The sequence below is a fragment of the Pelobates fuscus genome, chromosome 10 (assembly GCF_036172605.1).
Source record: "Pelobates fuscus isolate aPelFus1 chromosome 10, aPelFus1.pri, whole genome shotgun sequence".
Classification (NCBI taxonomy): domain Eukaryota; kingdom Metazoa; phylum Chordata; class Amphibia; order Anura; family Pelobatidae; genus Pelobates; species Pelobates fuscus.
Genome location: NC_086326.1, coordinates 135,397,150 through 135,416,224, shown reverse-complemented (window position 1 = coordinate 135,416,224; position 19,075 = coordinate 135,397,150).

The following is a 19,075-nucleotide window of genomic DNA, read 5'->3' as shown; positions in this document are numbered from 1 at the left end:
AACTGGTTTTCCTCCTTAATTTGGGTAAACAAATTTGTTCATGGATTGAACCTGACTGAGTGCCACTTTAAGCTTTTATATAGGTGGTATTATACTCCAACAAGGTTGGCTAAAATGTACACTTCTCAAGACTCAACTTGCTGGAGATGTGGCACCTATTCAGGCACATATATTCATATTTGGTGGTATTGCCCAGCACTTAAGCCATTATGGGCCTGGACCTTCAATATCTTTTCGGAAATATCAATGAATGAGGCTTCGTTTAATGATACAAACAAAAATCCCAGCCTCGGCCCTCCTTCATCTGAATTGGCCTTTCAAATCAAGTAAATATAGATGTTTAGCTACTCACTGCTTTATTGCAGCCAAAGTTACCATTGCAAGACAATGGAAATCTTCCGAGCCTTTTCAGAAGGCCTCTCTAATTAAACAAGTTAAACTTCAATTAACAATGGAAAATGATATTCTTAATACCTGGTCACTGGCCTCAAAAAAAAGAGACTGGTATTTACTTTGGTTAAACACCTGTTCCCTACTATATGGCAATTTATAAATTTTTCATGTGACGGGGGAGGGGACGGGGGTCTGACCACTCAGTAGATATACCTCTATGGACAATAGCTTTCTTAGTTTGTGGTTATCTTCTAGGGATATACTCCCTATCATATTTCCACAGACTCTGGGTATATAATATAATAACGACTTCCTCAGTTAATTTTTTTTTTTTTTTTTTTTCTTTTTTCTTTTCTTATTGGCATGTTTTCTCTTTGTGTTTGCGTGGGGGATGGCCTGTTGCACCTTAATTAACGCATTCTCTCTATACAGTAGGAACTATTTATATCATTTGGTGTAATATGCAATTTGTATGTTTGTAATGTATGTATTTTTCGAATTGTACTGTAATATAAAATATGAAAAAAAATTTTGAATAAAGAAGTATTGAAAAAAAAAAAAAAACCTCCATATATATATATATATATATTGAAAATACAGTTAAAATATATATATATATCGAAATACAGTTAAAATAAAATTATTTTACATTATTTTTTTTATTAATTATTATTTATATTTTATTATATATATATATATCTATATATATATATATATATATATATATATATATATATATATAGATATATATATATATATATATATATACACACACAATATATGTAGTTATTATATATAATAAATATATGCGTGTGTAATTTTACTCTAAATATATTAAGGTAACATCCCCAGGACTGAATGTACCTTTCCTGGTTAAATACTTTGTTATTATTATATTACATATATATATATATTTGTTTTGTTTTGTTTTTTTGTTTTATTTATATATTTTATTTTTCTATTTTTTTTTTTTACTTTTTTTTTTGCCCTGCAGGCAACACTATGGACGCCTATTATGGCCATGTGATCGCTCTTCCAGAGGTCCCTTGGGGTCCTTTTTTTGCAGAGCGGGGACTGTCTGGGCTGTCAGACAGTCCCCTCAGTGGAGAAGAAGACCGATCACTGGCGTGGTAATGGCGGCGATCGGGTAAGTGAATGGGAATGGAGGGAGAGGGTGGGCGGGAGGGAGAGGGAAGGAAGGGGTTAATTTTTTTATTATTTATTTAGTTAGTTTTTTTAATAATTATTTTATTCTTCACTAAGTGCCACGACCCCTCAAGGCACTCAGCAAAGGCAGAGCATCAGAAGCCTGCCTGATGGCTTCCGATGCTCTGTCTCCCTGCCAGGCGCTACGTGGAGCAACCCGGAAGCGATCACCCGGCGTCCGGCAGTGAGGGGGGGTATTGCAGGATGCCTCGACATCGAGGCATCGCTGCAATACCATCAGAGCAGCTGGAAGCCTTCAAGTTTTTCCAACTTAATAGAATCAAGGCACAATTTGTTTTCTCTAATTACTCACGAGACCTTTTCACAGCTTGATTTAATTACAATTAATTAATTTTGTTTTTGTATATCCCTCTTAATGCTAAACCAAATAATGCCCTTCCTTACGTTATCTGTAGAGATAGCAGCAGTGTAGTAATGATGAGACCTATAAGCAGCTGAAAGTGCAAACTTACCTGCCACAATTAAGGCAACCCTTCTGGGTAGGTCCTGCTTTAAGTCCTAACAGCTTAAAGGCAAAATACTACAAAGGCAAGTATTATTTCAAAATGTATTTTGTAAACACAGTGTGGCTAAATGCTGTAAACATTGAGACCAGTTTGATGGGATTTTGTTAACACAAGGCTAATGTCTAATTGTTAAAGGGTCACTATAAGCACAATACTGCTATATTATAGTGTTTATGCAGGGACGCTATTTGTGCGGTACCTCTAGTTTTTATGAAATTGATTTCAAGTAATCCAACTGTACAGTAATGGGCAGCTGGACTCTACAATATCTCAGTATTCACGTTGTATTAAAGCAATGCTTGGGCTTGCAATATGCAACATAACAATAGTAAGGTCCATCAAGTTCAACTTTAACCCCTTAACACCGCAGCCAAATGTACAAGTTGTGAATGAAACAAAACGTAAACAAAACCTGGCATTTGCGCTATATGTCTGTCCAACCGTAATTCACCTCTTTCATATTAAATGCACCCCCCCTTATTATATATCATTTTATTCAGGGGAAACAGGGCTTTCATTTAATATCAAATATTTAGCTATGAAACATAATTTAATATGAAAAAAATGGGACAAAATAAGATTTTGTTTTATTTTTTTCGTTCTACATGACATTTTAACTGTCAATGTCATAATACTGTTTGCTTTTACTGCAATAAAATACACATATTTGTATTCAGCAAAGTCTCACGTGTAAAACAGTACCCCCTATGTACAGGTTTTATGGTGTTTTGGGAAGTTACAGGGTCAAATATAGCGTGTTACATTTGATATTGAAATTCGCCAGATTGGTTACGTTGCCTTTGAGACTGTATAGTAGCCCAGGAAATAAATTTACACCCATAATGGCATACCATTTGCAATAGTAGACGACCCAAGGTATTGCAAATAAGCGATGTCCAGTCTTTTTTAGTAGCCATTTGGTCACAAACACTGGCCAAAGTTAGCGTTCGTATTTGTTTGTGTGTGAAAAATGCAAAAAACGCCAATTTTGGCCAGTGTTTGTGACTAAGTGGCTACTAAAAAAGACTGGACATACCCCATTTGCAATACCTTTGGTTGTCTACTATTGCAAATGGTATGCCATCATAGGGGTAATTTTCATTCTTGGGCTACCATAGGGTCATAAAGGCAACGTAAGCAATCTGGCGAATTTTAATGTGAAAAAAATTAAACACAAGCCTTATATTTGACGCTGTAATTTTTGAAAACACCATAAAACCTGTACATGAGGGGTACTGTTGTACTCAGGAGACTTCGCTGAACACAAATATTTGTGTTTCAAAACAGTAAAAAGTATTGCAGCAATAATATCGTCCCTGTAAGTGCTGTTTGTGCGTGAAAAATGCAAAAAACGTCACTTTTACTGGCGATATCATGGTTGTAATACATTTTACTGTTTTGAAACACTAATATTTGTGTTCAGCGAAGTCTCCCGAGTAAAACAGTACCCCCCATGTACAGGTTTTATGGTGTCTTGGAAAGTTATAGGGTTAAATATAGTGCTAGCAAATTAAATTCCCTATACTTTCGGCATGGGTGGTCAGGCAGGTCCCGCTAATTGTAATTAATTAGGATACCTAATTATGTAAAATTATTACATAAATATATTTGTAGAATTAATATATGTATATATATACATATGTGTATATATACGTATATATATATATTTTTTTTTTTAATATTTTTATTTATATATAGGTATATATATAGTGATATATACGTATATATTTATGTATATAGATATATATATTATTTCGTTCTACGTGTATTTTGATATAAATATATATATATTAATATCACAATACAGTTAGAACGAAATAAAACACATCTATATATTTTTTAATATTTTATTTTTAATTATTTATTTTATTTTATTTTTTTACGTATTTACATATTTATTTTTTTTATATTATTTATAAATATATATATATAACAATAATTATATATATATTTAATCAGTATCAGTCTACGTGTAATTTGATATTAATATATATATATATAATTATATATATATTAATATTAAAATACACCTAGACGGTGTATGTGTTTGTATGTATATGTGTATATATACTTAGATCATATATATAATATATATATATATGATCTAAGTATACATTTTTTTTTTTACACTTTTAACATTATTTTTATTTTATTTTAAGCCAGCAGGGGGACCAACTGTCATTACAGTTGGTCCCCCTGCTGGCAATGCCTGAGCCAGCTATCCCGGCCATGTGATTGTGAGGTCCTCGCAAGGACCTCACTCTCACATGACCGGGAGGCACCGGAGGAGGAAGATGTGCCGCGGGGGGGCTCCCTGGGAGTCCCCCCAACCGCGATCGCCGGCGTGGGACCGCCGGCGACCGGGTAAGTTACTAAAAACCGGAGGGCGTACTATTACGTCCGGCGGCGTTTAGAGCCGCTTTTAAAAGGACGTAATAGTACGCCCTCCGGACTTAAGGGGTTAAAACCCATTTTTTTATGCTGTTGATCCAAACAAAGGCAAAAACAAAAAAAAAGTTTTACCACAATATTTAGCAGAAATTGGCAGTTAAATGACTGCATACAAATTGTCTAAATATCCTTGGGTAAATAGTCTGTGATGTTTACATTATATAAATTGAAACTTTTGCGTGGGAATTTTTGGCTATTAAACTAGATAAACATACCACATTCTAAAATTGTCTCACATTAAAACTGTATTTTACTCCTTGTATTTTGCGACCTGTAACTAACAAAAATAAACTAAAATTCTAGACGTATAATGTACTCTGTAAATCATGACAAATAAATACATTTAATAATTAGTCTAAGTATTTATTTTACTCTCAACTTTTTTATTTATATAAATACATTTATTTTTAATTACTTGCTTATAAGCTGCACCTGTTATGCACACATTATTATTGCAAAAACTTAACAAACTTGATTTTGTTTCTATTTAAATTAGATTTTATGTATATGTCACATCAAATTAAAATCTCATTTCTGCTTTATAAAATTACACATAATACGTGCTGTGCAAAACATAGTTAAATAGGCTGAAAAAAGACTTGCATCCATCAAGTTGATCCAAAAGAAGGCAAAACACCCAGCTTAAAGTGCTTTCCAATTTTCCAACAAACTAGGAAAATATTCCTTCTTATCACAGAATAACCGTCAAATCATTCCTTTGATCAAGAAGCTGTTACCACACATATTAAAAATGATATCTCTCGGGGGCGTGGCCTGACCGTTCAAGGCAATGGACGTGTGAACGATCAGCTCCGTGAGAGATCCCCGTGATACAGCAATTATTCTAGCGTATATTGAGAAATAAAACCCAACAGAAGAATCTACGTTTACCTAGGACGATATGGCACAACGTATGTCCAAGAAAACCAAACCCAGGGAAGCACCAACACTGCAAATCTCGGCCATGACATCGCCGCCACGCCGAGCGCAAGATGGCGCCGAAAGGCCTACTTCCCCGGCTTCGAGCTCAGAACGGAGCGATATCACCTCTATTTCCCACAGAGAAGTACCGGCCACAGAATCGGCCATACAAAGAATGTTGAATAGCCTCCAAACATCGCTGAGAGCTGATTTTGCACTAATAGCCAAAGAAATCAGGGACGATGTCAAGGGATGTAAAGCGGTCCTACGGGGCCAATTTATTAAACATGCTAGCTACAATAAAAAACTACGGACCAAGGCTTACATTGACACACACAAAGCACTAGCCCCACTTACCCAAACTAATAAGCAAGCACCTTCACATGATATCACGAACCAGATTCGAGTCCTACAATCGAAACTGAAGGAAATGGAAATGGCCAAAACGACATATTTATTGTCAAAATCGAAACACAAATTCTTTAGAGACGGGAATAGAGCAGGGAAAACATTAGCAGCACAACTTAAAGCTAAATCGCTATCATCTAAAATCGCATTTCTCACTACAGGACAAGGCGACAAAATTACCGACCCACAAGCAATTGTGGAAGAATTTAACCGCTTCTATAGCGGCCTATACAACTTAGCAAAATCACCCGACTGCCCCGCTCCTACACATACCGACATAGATCTCTATCTGAACGACATCCACCTACCCGTTCTCACCTTAGAAGAAAAGAAGCTCTACTTCAACCCTTTATGGCTCAAGAAATATCGCATACCCTCAAACACCTGCCGAAACAAAAAAATCTCCCGGCCCCGACGGGTTTACAAACCTGTACTATTACACCTTTCATGATATCTTAGTACCACACCTGACAAAAATGTATAATTATTGCTTTCAGTCAGGAACCATGCCTAAAGCTATGTTGCAAGCCTACATTTCGACCCTACCCAAACCTGGGAAATCTCCAACCCAGTGCTCCAACTTCCGACCAATATCTTTATTAAATTCCGACACAAAAATTTACGCCAAATTGATAGCGAATAGGATCAATCCCATTTTGACCCGCATAATTCACAATGATCAGGCAGGCTTCGTCAGAGGCAGGCAAGGCACTGACAACACCAGGAAAATTCTCAACATATTATCCCACATTACCGCGGCCAAATCAGAGAGTCTATTGCTAGCTTTGGACGCGTAAAAAGCATTTGACAGGCTTAATTGGAAGTATATGATATCAGTCCTACTCAAATATGGATTCCCGCAAGAGATGACTAGAGGTATTATGGCATTATATAATGAGCCACAAGCTCAAGTGTCAAACTCTGGGTTCACTTCACGACCGTTTGGTCTGTCAAATGGCACAAGGCAGGGGTGTCCGCTGTCCCCTCTCCTTTTCATCCTAGCGTTAGAACCTCTGGCGCTAAAAATCCGAAATGGCCCACTTGTCTCAGGGATACCTATTGGGAGCTCACATTTCAAACTATCCATGTTTGCTGATGACATTCTAATTACCATCAGCAACCCAGAAACCTCCATCCCACGCCTTATGTACCTCCTAAAAGAATACGGCGAGATATCTTATTATAAGCTGAATCAAAATAAAACACAAGCTCTGCCACTCCACATACCTGTAACAACGGTTGAAAAGCTACGCCAGACATACCGTTTCGATTGGAGGCAGAAACATATCACTTACCTTGGGGTGAAGCTCGCACTACATTCCCACACTACTATATCCCTAAATGACGGACCACTACCACAAATATGCACTTCATTCTTCCAGTCTTGGAAACATGTCCACCTATCTTGGTTAGGACGTATCAATGTAATAAAAATGATCCTATTGCCAAAAATTATCTATATCTTTCGCGTGCTACCACTTCAAGTATTGCCACGAACACTTAAAACCCTACAATCCATAATATCTAGTTATATTTGGAATAAGAAAAAAAACACGCTTACCCGTGGCCTTACTCCAACAGATTCCATCCGAGGGAGGTCTGGGGGTACCTAAAATATCAGCTTATTACGAAGTCGCCATATTGGAATCTGCTATCCGCCTTCATGCCAATAAACACACATTCCAATGGGCAGATATGGAATCAGACAAATCCAAACCGCACTCACTATTACACGTCATGTGGTCCCCTAAAATACATCGTCCTCCAAAACTATCGCTTTACCCGACCTCAGTATTAACGTTGAAATACTGGGATAAACTATTAACATCTGCAGCAGAGAAGGGGAAGTACTGCATTGAGGCCCCTATCAGGCGCTAATGCAACTAACACCATGGTTGTCGTTGAAACCCTGGGCATCATATGGCATTAGATACATTAAAGACCTATGCTCGGCACGGTCCATCAAACCGTTTCCTGACCTGCAGGAACAATTTAATCTACCGAATTCCCTCATATTCCAATATCTCCAATTGAAAAGTATTATAGCATCCCAGGTTTCCTGGCATCACTCGTTATTACCTCAGAGAGTAAACGGCACACTCGCTAGTATGTCTCAATGTCATAATGCACCACTAAAACCCAAATCCCTTTCATTGTGTTATAAAACTATTCTAGATTATCATACCCCCCATTCTTTTAGCTTCATACAACAATGGGAAAAAGAGGGAATCCCTGCCTTATCGAATGGAACATGGCTTCTAGCTATAAATGCACTAAAAGGTCTTACATCTTGCTATTCCCATGTAGAAGCACATAAAAAAGTGTTTTACAGATGGTATCTTACCCGACAAAGGCTGCACCAAATCTACCCTAGTACAAGTCCCAAATGCTGGAGATGCTTGACTACTACAGGCACTATGTTACATATTTGGTGGGGATGTACGGGAATTAAACCACTATGGGCGAGAGTCCAGTGACTATTGCACCAACTAATACGACACACAACAACCCTCACACCTGACCTAGCACTTCTGCTCCTCTTCCCCACTCAATGGACAAAGGCAGATAAGAAAATAGCTTCTATTATAATTTTAGCGGCCCGCCATTTACTGGCTCAACATTGGAAGAGTATTCTTTGCCCCCCTAGACGGGAGCTCATAGACAGGGTAAATATGTACTACAAATATGAAATGCTTTCAGCGGACTCTTATACTAAGAGGAGCCAGACAGAGCGACTGTGGAGCCCCTGGGGCGACCTCCTGGACAGACATCTGGCTCATAACTTGCCCATATGATCCTGTTAGGTTCCATGGAATAGCACCTCATACGACTTGGCACGCACGCCTCCATGACACAGAAAAATAGTCCTTTTATCCACTTTATCATATTTCATCACTTAATAATCAGAGGTATTAAGTGATGAAATATGATAAAGTGGATAAAAGGACTATTTAACCTGTAACTAAATGTGGAATATGTATGCGACTGGGTCGTTGCCTAATTGCCTAAGTGCCTAAATGTAACTAATTTTAGATGACCACCCAAAGATAAACGTTGAAAAATAAAAATCTTAAATTAAAAAAAAAAATGATATCTCTCAATATATTATTTTTGTAAGTATTCATTCAGTTGCTGTTTAAAGAAATCTACAGACTCTGATAAAACCACCTCTTCAGGCAGAGGATTTCACATCCTTATTGTCCTTACTGTAAAGAAATAACCCTATCTTTTGCCTTAGACTAAATCTCCTTTCTTCCAGTCTAAGATAAAAATGGAAATTGCAGTTGAACACACGCATAGCAAAACATATAAAATCGCTTTGGTCCTTAGGTGTAAAACAAGCAATTGAAGCTTGGTCCTTCGGGGGTTCAATTCCTGCTGATACTGTATCTCTCTGACTGTGTGTACTGGATCCTATATTTTGTCTTACTTACATGGACAATACCCCCATGTATTACCTTTCCAGACAGATAGCTGGCTCTGGGTGTGACTGTTGACACTTATAATCAGAGCAGGAACAGCCTGAAATATAAAATCCATACAATTTATTCACGCCTTAGGGCTATTAAAATACCAATATATGAAACGTGCAGTCATGCTTAAATCAAAGTTACATGGTGGCTATCAAGCTTGAGGTTTGAACTAATAAATTGTACTTTTCTGTTCTACTGTAAATTTAATAGCCCTAAGGGGTGAATAAACCATATGGATTTTATATTTTGGCTGTTCCCCTCCCCAGCCCCCACCCCTGGGCGGCGGGTGGGGGCCATAATGATAATGAGGGGCGGACCTACTGTCCTCCCCCCACCCGGCCCCCAACCCTGGGCGGCGGGTGGGGGCCATAAAGATAATGGGGGGGACCTACTGTCCTCCCCCTCTCCGGCCCCCACTCCTGTGCGGCGGGTGGGGGCCCTAAAAAAACAATAAGGGGGGACCTACTGTCCCCACCTGGCCCCCACCCCTGAGCGGTGGGTGGGGGCCCTAAAAATAACAATAGGCGGTGACCTACTGTCCCCACCGGCCCCCACCCATGAGCGGTGAGTGGGGGCCCTAAAAATAACAATAAGGGGGGACCTACTGTCCCCCCCGGCCCCCACCCTTGAGCGGTGGGTGGGGGCCCTAAAAATAACAATAAGGGACCTATTGTCCCCCCCCAGGCCCCCACCCCTGAGCAGTGGGTGGGGGCCCTAAATACAAAGGGGGGGACCCTAGTCACCCCCTCCCGCCTCCCCCCCAAAAAATTATCCCCCTACCTACCCCCCTCACCCTAAAAATAATGAGGGGGGGACCTTTAACTAAAAACCTGTAAAAAGAAATAAGATAAAAACAACTTACCATTCAATGTTTTCTTTCTTCTAAAATCTTATTTTTTCAGCCCCAAAAAATGCCAAATAAAAAACCATAATAACTGACGCAAAAAAAAAAAAAAAAACGAGCGCAAAAAATAATAATCTTCACCCATGGAGGGCTCCGCGCAGACTGAGCTCTGCAGGGCGGGGGAAGGCTTATAAAGCCTTGCCCCGCCCTGCAATTAGGCTAAGAACACTCTGATTGGCTGGTTTAAGCCAATCAGAGTGCTCTTTGTCATTTTACACAGCGTGGAAAAATTCCAAAGAACTTTCCCACGCTGTGTAAAATGACACAGAGCACTGTGATTGGATGGATTTCAAGCCATCCAATCACAGTGCTCTGTGTCATTTTACACAGCGTGGGAAAGTTATTTGGAATTTTCCCACGCTGTGTAAAATGACAAAGAGCTCTCTGATTGGTAGGCCTGAAATCCATCCAATCACAGTGCTCTGTGTCATTTTACACAGCGTGCTGGTTTAAGCCAATCAGAGTGCTCTTTGTCATTTTACACAGCATGGGAAAATTCCAAAGAACTTTCCCACGCTGTGTAAAATGACACAGAGCACTGTGATTGGATGGATTTCAAGCCATCCAATCACAGTGCTCTGTGTCATTTTACACAACGATGTAGGGGAGGGTTAGAGACTGAAGAGGGTTTCAGGTGGTAATAGAGACTGTAGGATTTTTTAGGAGGTATTAGTGGTTTTAGTGGTAGAGGGGAGGGATGGGGCTTTAGTGGGCACAGAGTAGGGATCAGGGCTGCAATAGGTTATGGGGACCGTATGGTATGGGTATGAGAGCTGTAGTGGGTGTACCCACTTGCAGCTAATAAAAAATGCTGTGCACACCTGTGTAATCAACATTCCTCCAGCAGTGCTATAAACACACATGTGCATTGTGTACACCTCTACACGAGGTAAAGGGACACTGTAGGTGTTGTAAATGTTTTGTCTAATTAGAGTGTTTACAGTGTCCCCTGGCACTGTCCTTCCATTGAGCATTAAACCATTTTTAACTGACTCTCCTTTGTCAGAGACCCTGATTTAGTGCTAAACAGCTCGAAATTGGTTTATTGAATGGAGAGATAGCGGCAAGGGACTCCAGGCACTGTTACCAATTCAGTGAGATGAAATAGTTATAGATCTTACAGTGCCCCTTTAACAAATGTGCATAGTTTACTTGGCTTTATCCATAAATCATGTAGATGAAAATTAAAAAAACTAGAAAGATTTTTTGAAATATTTTAGTAGAATTAATAGCTAACTAAATGTCAGCTATTTAAGGTGCCAAAAAATGTTTTACAAATTCTGGGGCAGTGCTAAGCTTCTGAACTGAATGGACGGCATTCCTTGGAGCTCCTGATACTTGGCAAACAATATGCACTCGTCTGTAGTCCCACAGCGCCATTAGCATGAGAAAACACTCACCTTACTACCCCTTAGGTGTGTGCTACACTCTGATGCCGTTCCTGTTCTCGCAATCGGGCAAGAAAACCCAACGGAGATCCGGGGCCTTGCTCGAGTTCCGTATCGCAAGGCCCACAGCAGAACTATTAGCGTTGACGGCCAACACACCGGGCTTACACCAACCTCTGCGCAGACTCCCCATACAGGACACTAACAATATGGGCAGAATATCCCAGAGGCCCCAACCGGGTGCAAACAGCCCAAGACATCAGCACCATACTACAGCAGCCTGCAGCCTCAAAATGGTGGCCTCACTGGATTGCTAATATTGCCTGAACGGTTCCCAAGATACCATCGAAGAACTGGCAAACCCCCACATGCCACAGCCTCTTCCAACAAAACTGGTGAGCCAAGAGAAGTTAACCCCAGCCACCAAGCAAGACATAGCTGATCTTCTACAGGAGATGTGGCAAATGCATGCCACGGACCTTGACCTAATAGTAACCGAAGTGTGGGTGGTAACCACACGCATACAGGCCTCTGAGGAGGAAATATTGGACCTGAGACAGGAGGTACAAGTTTTGAAAGAAACTGTCCACCAAATGCTATCCTTCCACTCTACCCTAACAACGAGAGTTGACATGGCAGAAGATCAGAACAGACACACCAATCTTAAAATTCAGGGCATTCCTGACTCTATAGGCACCACCGGATTGCCACATTATTACGTCACCTCATTAACACGCTCCTACCGCATGCTCAGGCGTAAAAGATAATATTCCATGGATTCTTTTGAATCAAATTGCCTAAGCAAGCACCATCCACGACCTCCCAAGATGTCATCATCCAATGCCAATCCCTGTCGGACAAAAATCGAATAATGGCTGCTGTCTGGGGAAAAACTCAGTTGGCTTTCGAGTCATCCCAACTTTCCTTTTATCAAGACCTGACAAGGAACAAGTTGGTATGGTGCCAATCTTTGGGCCCTGTGATAATCCAACTAAGAGAAGCAGGCATTGACTATAGATGGAAATTTCCCAGAGCCTTGACGGTGAACAATGAAGGTTCATTGAGACTTTCCTCACTAAATGAAGCTGAAGCCTTCCTCCAAGAGCAAGGGATCTCCTCACAACCTGAGAAACATACAACCCTGCACTCCTGGAACCCAGAGAGGATAGCATATTTTGTCCCCAGGGGCAGAAAATAACAAGGGGCACTTGTGATGAAACCAATCTCGCCACATTGTATTGGAGGAGCCTGGTTGCCCGCCTGCTGCCTTTGGACTATGGCCCTGGGAGATTGGGCCCTTTACAAACAGTATTCGGCCCTAACAGAGTGCATGTCACTCATTCTGGCCCTTTAAATACAGTGGGGCCATTCGGTACTTGCCCTGTGTGAGCAGTGATACCCCCCAGATAGCTATGCCATGGAGCCTATTCATATAATGAAAGACTATGGGAAAGACTTTGGCTCCATGGCAATTAAACTGTATTTGTGTGGTCTGCGTGCCATTCACCTAATAATGTGCACGCAGACCTGAGCTATCTGGGGATATGTTAAATGTCTGTGTTTAATGTATAAAATATGACTTTATGTATTTTAAAGAGTTTTATGTTGTTTTGCAACCATGTGGTTAATGGAGTCTGCCGCTAGTCCTGGATAATTAGATTTCTTCTCCAATTATCTCCAGGGCAGAAGGGAGGAAGCCAGGATGCATTGTGGGGATGTTTTACTTTTACTGTTTGAGCCAGGGGGAATAAAAGATACTTTTAGTAACATTTGAACCCCTGGTCGGATTCATGCCATTTTTTAATATGTTGTTCCCCTGAATGGATTGATTGTGGATATGTATTTTTATGTGAATGTGATGTATGGTTTTAAAGTTATGAAAGTTGTGTAAAAGTATATTTTGAACTGTACACATAATGGGATTAAGTGTCACACTAAGGGGAGGGGATGTGTGGGAGGTAACATCTATGTTATTGGTTATTTTATGCCTCCCCCTGGGTGTGGCCTGTATGTGTACTCATGTAATAAAAACCAGGCTGGGTGCCCAGCACCTCAGACCACTGCTTGACCTTCAACACGGAGCCTTGTCTCGTTCTTGGGGGGATTCACTGTATGCTGTTGGAGATTTGACTGCTAGGAGTGTAAGCTGATGTCTGCTTTTCCTATTCATCTGCTAGCAGCTATTTGTGAGGTTCCAGCTGGAGTGCTACCTTATTCACCTATATCCAGTTCGTGAGTTCTGATGTTCTGCAGTAGCTGTGCCTTTCTGAGAAAAGGGGATTATCGCCTAAACGGATTTTAACCCCTCATATGCTGAAACGGTCCGTTACAATTGGTGGCAAGCGGCGGGATCGTTCCTACAGCCAGAAGGACAGCTACAGAACACCATTTCTTTGGATTTACAATTTGAGGGCAACGCATTTCTGAGTACAGCGACCCTGACAGCACCAGGATGGAACCAGCAGTGGAGTACAATAAGGGTGACATGGATGACCGGGATGCAATAAGGAAAGGAATCTGGTACCAGGCCCTGGATAATGTACAATACCAGCGGGGTGAGAGTCTCCCCAGTGAAGAGCAGCGGTTGCAGAAGCAAGTGGCCCTGCGGATGCCCTTCCTGGGAGAGCAGCCCCTGGAGGAATGGGTGAAGGAACTAGAGCACCGGGTATGGCAGGAGCTATGGCTGGAGGATGCCTACCAGGCGCTCTGGTGGTATATGGCACAGTATATACCCTGGACAGCCGAACATGACAAGCCAGAGGGAGAGGAGTTTGATGGTCCTGGCTTGTTATGGGAGTCCTTTGCAGAGCCTGGCTTCGGGAGCCCTGCGCATACCAGACTGCAGGACATTTTCTATGAGAGGGAGGCTAGGCATGAGTGGGATGACTCCCATGAGGTAGAGCAAGACCTGGCTCACCTAGCAGCCCTGGAGTGGGAACTGGAGCAAAACTACCAAGATCTCTTCCGCTTCATTGGGAAGGCTCAGCAGGACAGTAAGGTGACAGACCCAGATCCAGACCCCTTCCGCTGGGAAGATATTGTAGAGATTTACTGGGAAGAACCCCAGGTGGCCTGTAGAGATGGGACCGAGGTCTCTCCACCGGTCCTGCAGGGAATTTGGAGCCCAGTCTCCATTCCCCAGCGGCAGGCTGAGTTACAGGGGGCAGAGGTAGTTGGTCCCACCCCCCAGCAGCAGAGTGATATGCCGGGAAGGCAGTGTGAAGTGCAGGGAGAGGAGAGCAGCGTCCTCCCTCCCCAGCGGCAGGCTGAGTTACAGGGGGCAGAGGTAGTTGGTCCTACCCCCCAGCAGCAGCGTGATTTATTGGGAATTGGGAGCCCAGTCTCCATTCCCCAGCGGCAGTGTAAAGTGCAGGGAGAGGAGAGCAGTGTCCTCCCTCCCCAGCGGCAGGCTGAGTTACAGGGGGCAGAGGTAGTTGGTCCTACCCCCCAGCAGCAGAGTGATATGCCGGGAAGGCAATGTGAAGTGCAGGGAGAGGAGAGCAGCGTCCTCCCTCCCCAGCGGCAGGCTGAGTTACAAGGGGCAGAGGTAGTTGGTCCTACCCCCCAACAGCAGCGTGATGTTTTGGGAATAGAGAGCCCAGTCTCCTTTCCCAAAAGGCAGAATGTCCAGCAGGGAATAGAGAGCCCAGTCTCCTTTCCCCAGCAGCAGGACACTGTATTGGGAGGAGAGACAGTCGGTCTCCCTCCACAGATGATGGAAGTATGTATGGGAGAGGAGCTTGCTACCACCTCTCCCCAGCGGCGGATCATTGATGTGCAGGGAATAGAGAGCCCAGTCTCCTTTCCCCAGCGGCAGGACACTGTATTGGGAGGAGAGACAGTCGGTCTTCCTCCACAAAGGTGGAAAGTATGTATGGGAGAGGAGCTCGCTACCACCTCTCCCCAGCGGCGGATCCGTAATGTGCAGGGAATAGAGAGCCCAGTCTCCTTTCCCCAGCGGCAGAGTGTTCTAGTGGGAGAGGAGCCTGTTACCCCCTCTCCCCAGCGGCAGCTTAATATACCAGGGAGAGACTGTAAACCCCCCACCGGTGCAGATGGGACCGTGGTCTCTGCACTCACCACACAGGGGGTAGGGACGGTCGGTCCTACCCCCCTACGACAGAGCTGTGTATCCAAGGAGGAGACAACCGGTCTCCCCACTCAGCAGCAGAGCTATGCAACTAAGGGGGAGACAGTCCGTCTCCAGCAACCAGGCTCCAACCAGACTACTCCGGTGGTAGTGCTGGCACCAGGACAGAGTACCGCTGGTCTCTGCCCACTCAGCAACCCACCAAGGCAGCCTACCAGTCCACTACACAGCCGTGGTGAGGCACCTGGACATGGACAAACTTCTCCTCTACCCAGGTGTAGTAACTATTTATTGTGGGTGGGCTGTACTGTTTTTTTTGCTTTATGGGTGGGTTGCTGGACTAACAAGGGCACTGACCGGCAGGAGGTCAGGTACCCTGTTAGTCTTTTTGGAAAGGGGGAGAGATGTGACGAAACCAATCTCGCCACATTGTATTGGAGGAGCCTGGTTGCCCGCCTGCTGCCTTTGGACTATGGCCCTGGGAGATTGGGCCCTTTACAAACAGTATTCGGCCCTAACAGAGTGCATGTCACTCATTCTGGCCCTTTAAATACAGTGGGGCCATTCGGTACTTGCCCTGTGTGAGCAGTGATACCCCCCAGATAGCTATGCCATGGAGCCTATTCATATAATGAAAGACTATGGGAAAGACTTTGGCTCCATGGCAATTAAACTGTATTTGTGTGGTCTGCGTGCCATTCACCTAATAATGTGCACGCAGACCTGAGCTATCTGGGGATATGTTAAATGTCTGTGTTTAATGTATAAAATATGACTTTATGTATTTTAAAGAGTTTTATGTTGTTTTGCAACCATGTGGTTAATGGAGTCTGCCTCTAGTCCTGGATAATTAGATTTCTTCTCCAATTATCTCCAGGGCAGAAGGGAGGAAGCCAGGATGCATTGTGGGGATGTTTTACTTTTACTGTTTGAGCCAGGGGGAATAAAAAATACTTTTAGTAACATTTGAACCCCTGGTCGGATTCATGCCATTTTTTAATATGTTGTTCCCCTGAATGGATTGATTGTGGATATGTATTTTTATGTGAATGTGATGTATGGTTTTAAAGTTATGAAAGTTGTGTAAAAGTATATTTTGAACTGTACACATAATGGGATTAAGTGTCACACTAAGGGGAGGGGATGTGTGGGAGGTAACATCTATGTTATTGGTTATTTTATGCCTCCCCCTGGGTGTGGCCTGTATGTGTACTCATGTAATAAAAACCAGGCTGGGTGCCCAGCACCTCAGACCACTGCTTGACCCTCAACACGGAGCCTTGTCTCGTTCTTGGGGGGAATCACTGTATGCTGTTGGAGATTTGACTGCTAGGAGTGTAAGCTGATGTCTGCTTTTCCTATTCATCTGCTAGCAGCTATTTGTGAGGTTCCAGCTGGAGTGCTACCTTATTCACCTATATCCAGTTCGTGAGTTCTGATGTTCTGCAGTAGCTGTGCCTTTCTGAGAAAAGGGGATTATCGCCTAAACGGATTTTAACCCCTCATATGCTGAAACGGTCCGTTACAGCACTGACTTGAGGCACTTTATCAACGCAAGCATTTTGTTATGTGCCATAAGTTTAGTATTTGTTACTCTTTAGTAAACTAGCTGGGCACACTAACAGCTCCTAGATAATCTCTCACGCCATAGTGCGTCTGTTACAAGCTGCAATGAGCTCTCACACACTTACTCTCCCCCTGTGTCTCCCTTGGTTCGGTGTCGTAATCATATGGTAATTACTCATACAGGTCCCTGATACCCTGGATGTGCCAAATATCAATAGATTCACCCCGAAAGCAAACACACACCTCTAACTCAGCTGCTCAACTATACTTACGCTATTTATGCCTGCCTCCACATTTATAGTTAACAACCAGCGCTTTTACTTATCAGCAATTATGCAACAATGTCATTTTTATTCTGAACCCTAATGGAAAATTGATGGGGGTACTCTTCCATATGCCTCTGCTATACACCCAGGAGGATTTAGTCAGGGAGCCTGCCTACAACAAAAGGAAGTTAATATAAGTCTACTATGCAACATCCCTCAGAGGAGATGGTGCTTTTGTTAACATCACAAGCACTGACAGTAGAGCAGCACAGGATTCCCTTGCTCTAAATCCATACCATACTGTAATTTTATACAACAACCCTAAACAACACCACCTTCTGTAAGCCTATATCTTGTTCTTATTATAAAAATGAGGTATGCTGACAATTAAAGAGTATACTAGCCTTAGTGTACTAATAATCTTAATTATAATAATGACAGGAGGCGAGTATTTTGCGTAACTCTCTTTACTCACTCCGCAGCAACAAAGAAACATTACAGAGAACCAATCAAAAACAAGTAAGGCGTATAACCAGTACAGTACATCTAAGCACCTCCTCTTTCCAGATGCGAACAACAAGAGAATGTAACTGAAAGACAGTAGTGTCAATACAAATCAAGTATAATATTCAGGAACAAGTAATAGGATATAGTAAAAGGTATAGTAAAATGATAGCAAAGAAAGAGGAGGTGCTTAGAGTACTGTACTGATTATATGCCTTACTTGTTTTTTTTGTTGGTTCTCTGTAATGTTTCTTTGCTGCAGTGTGTGTGTGTGTGTGTGTATAAAGAAAGTTATGCGAAATATGAAGCCTCCGGTCATGTGGTAAAATTAATGTTATCCGTTTAATTTGAATCTGCTGATGAAACTTTCGTACTATACAAACATTTCTTGCAATTTATGTAACATGCTACTATTGCCTTAATAAACAAACAATAATGTACAATATCTCTCTAATAATAAAATATGTTTGAATATGTAAATATATTTATTGCACACTTGTAAAAAAAAAAAAATTAAATGAGAAAGTATTTTTATTTAAGATTGCGTTTTGAAAATTCTGGATTAGGTATATTTAGCATGCATTAATTAAACTGCCAAAACCTGTAGGGGTGACTGATTATAGCACGGAGAAGAACCAACACACAGTGAATAATTATTTGACTTAAAACCACAAAAAAAAATGTATTTGCAATCACAATACTTCATTATACTCCCTCTTAAGCTTTCTACTTCTTGTCGCTTAGCTCACAGCACGAAGATTCTGAAACACTCTGATTGGCTCAGGCAGGTGTAATAATGTGTTATTTAAAGTGTTCGAGTGGGGTATAAAGTGTCACGTTCGTGACGCTTCCAAATTCACAAAAGCAAGGCATGAGATGCATTCTCACACAGCATAAACAATAGTTTTCTCAACCTAACTTAATAACGTATTATGCAGGAAGGCATTTTGCTTTGTGTATCACTCGCAGTGAACGCAT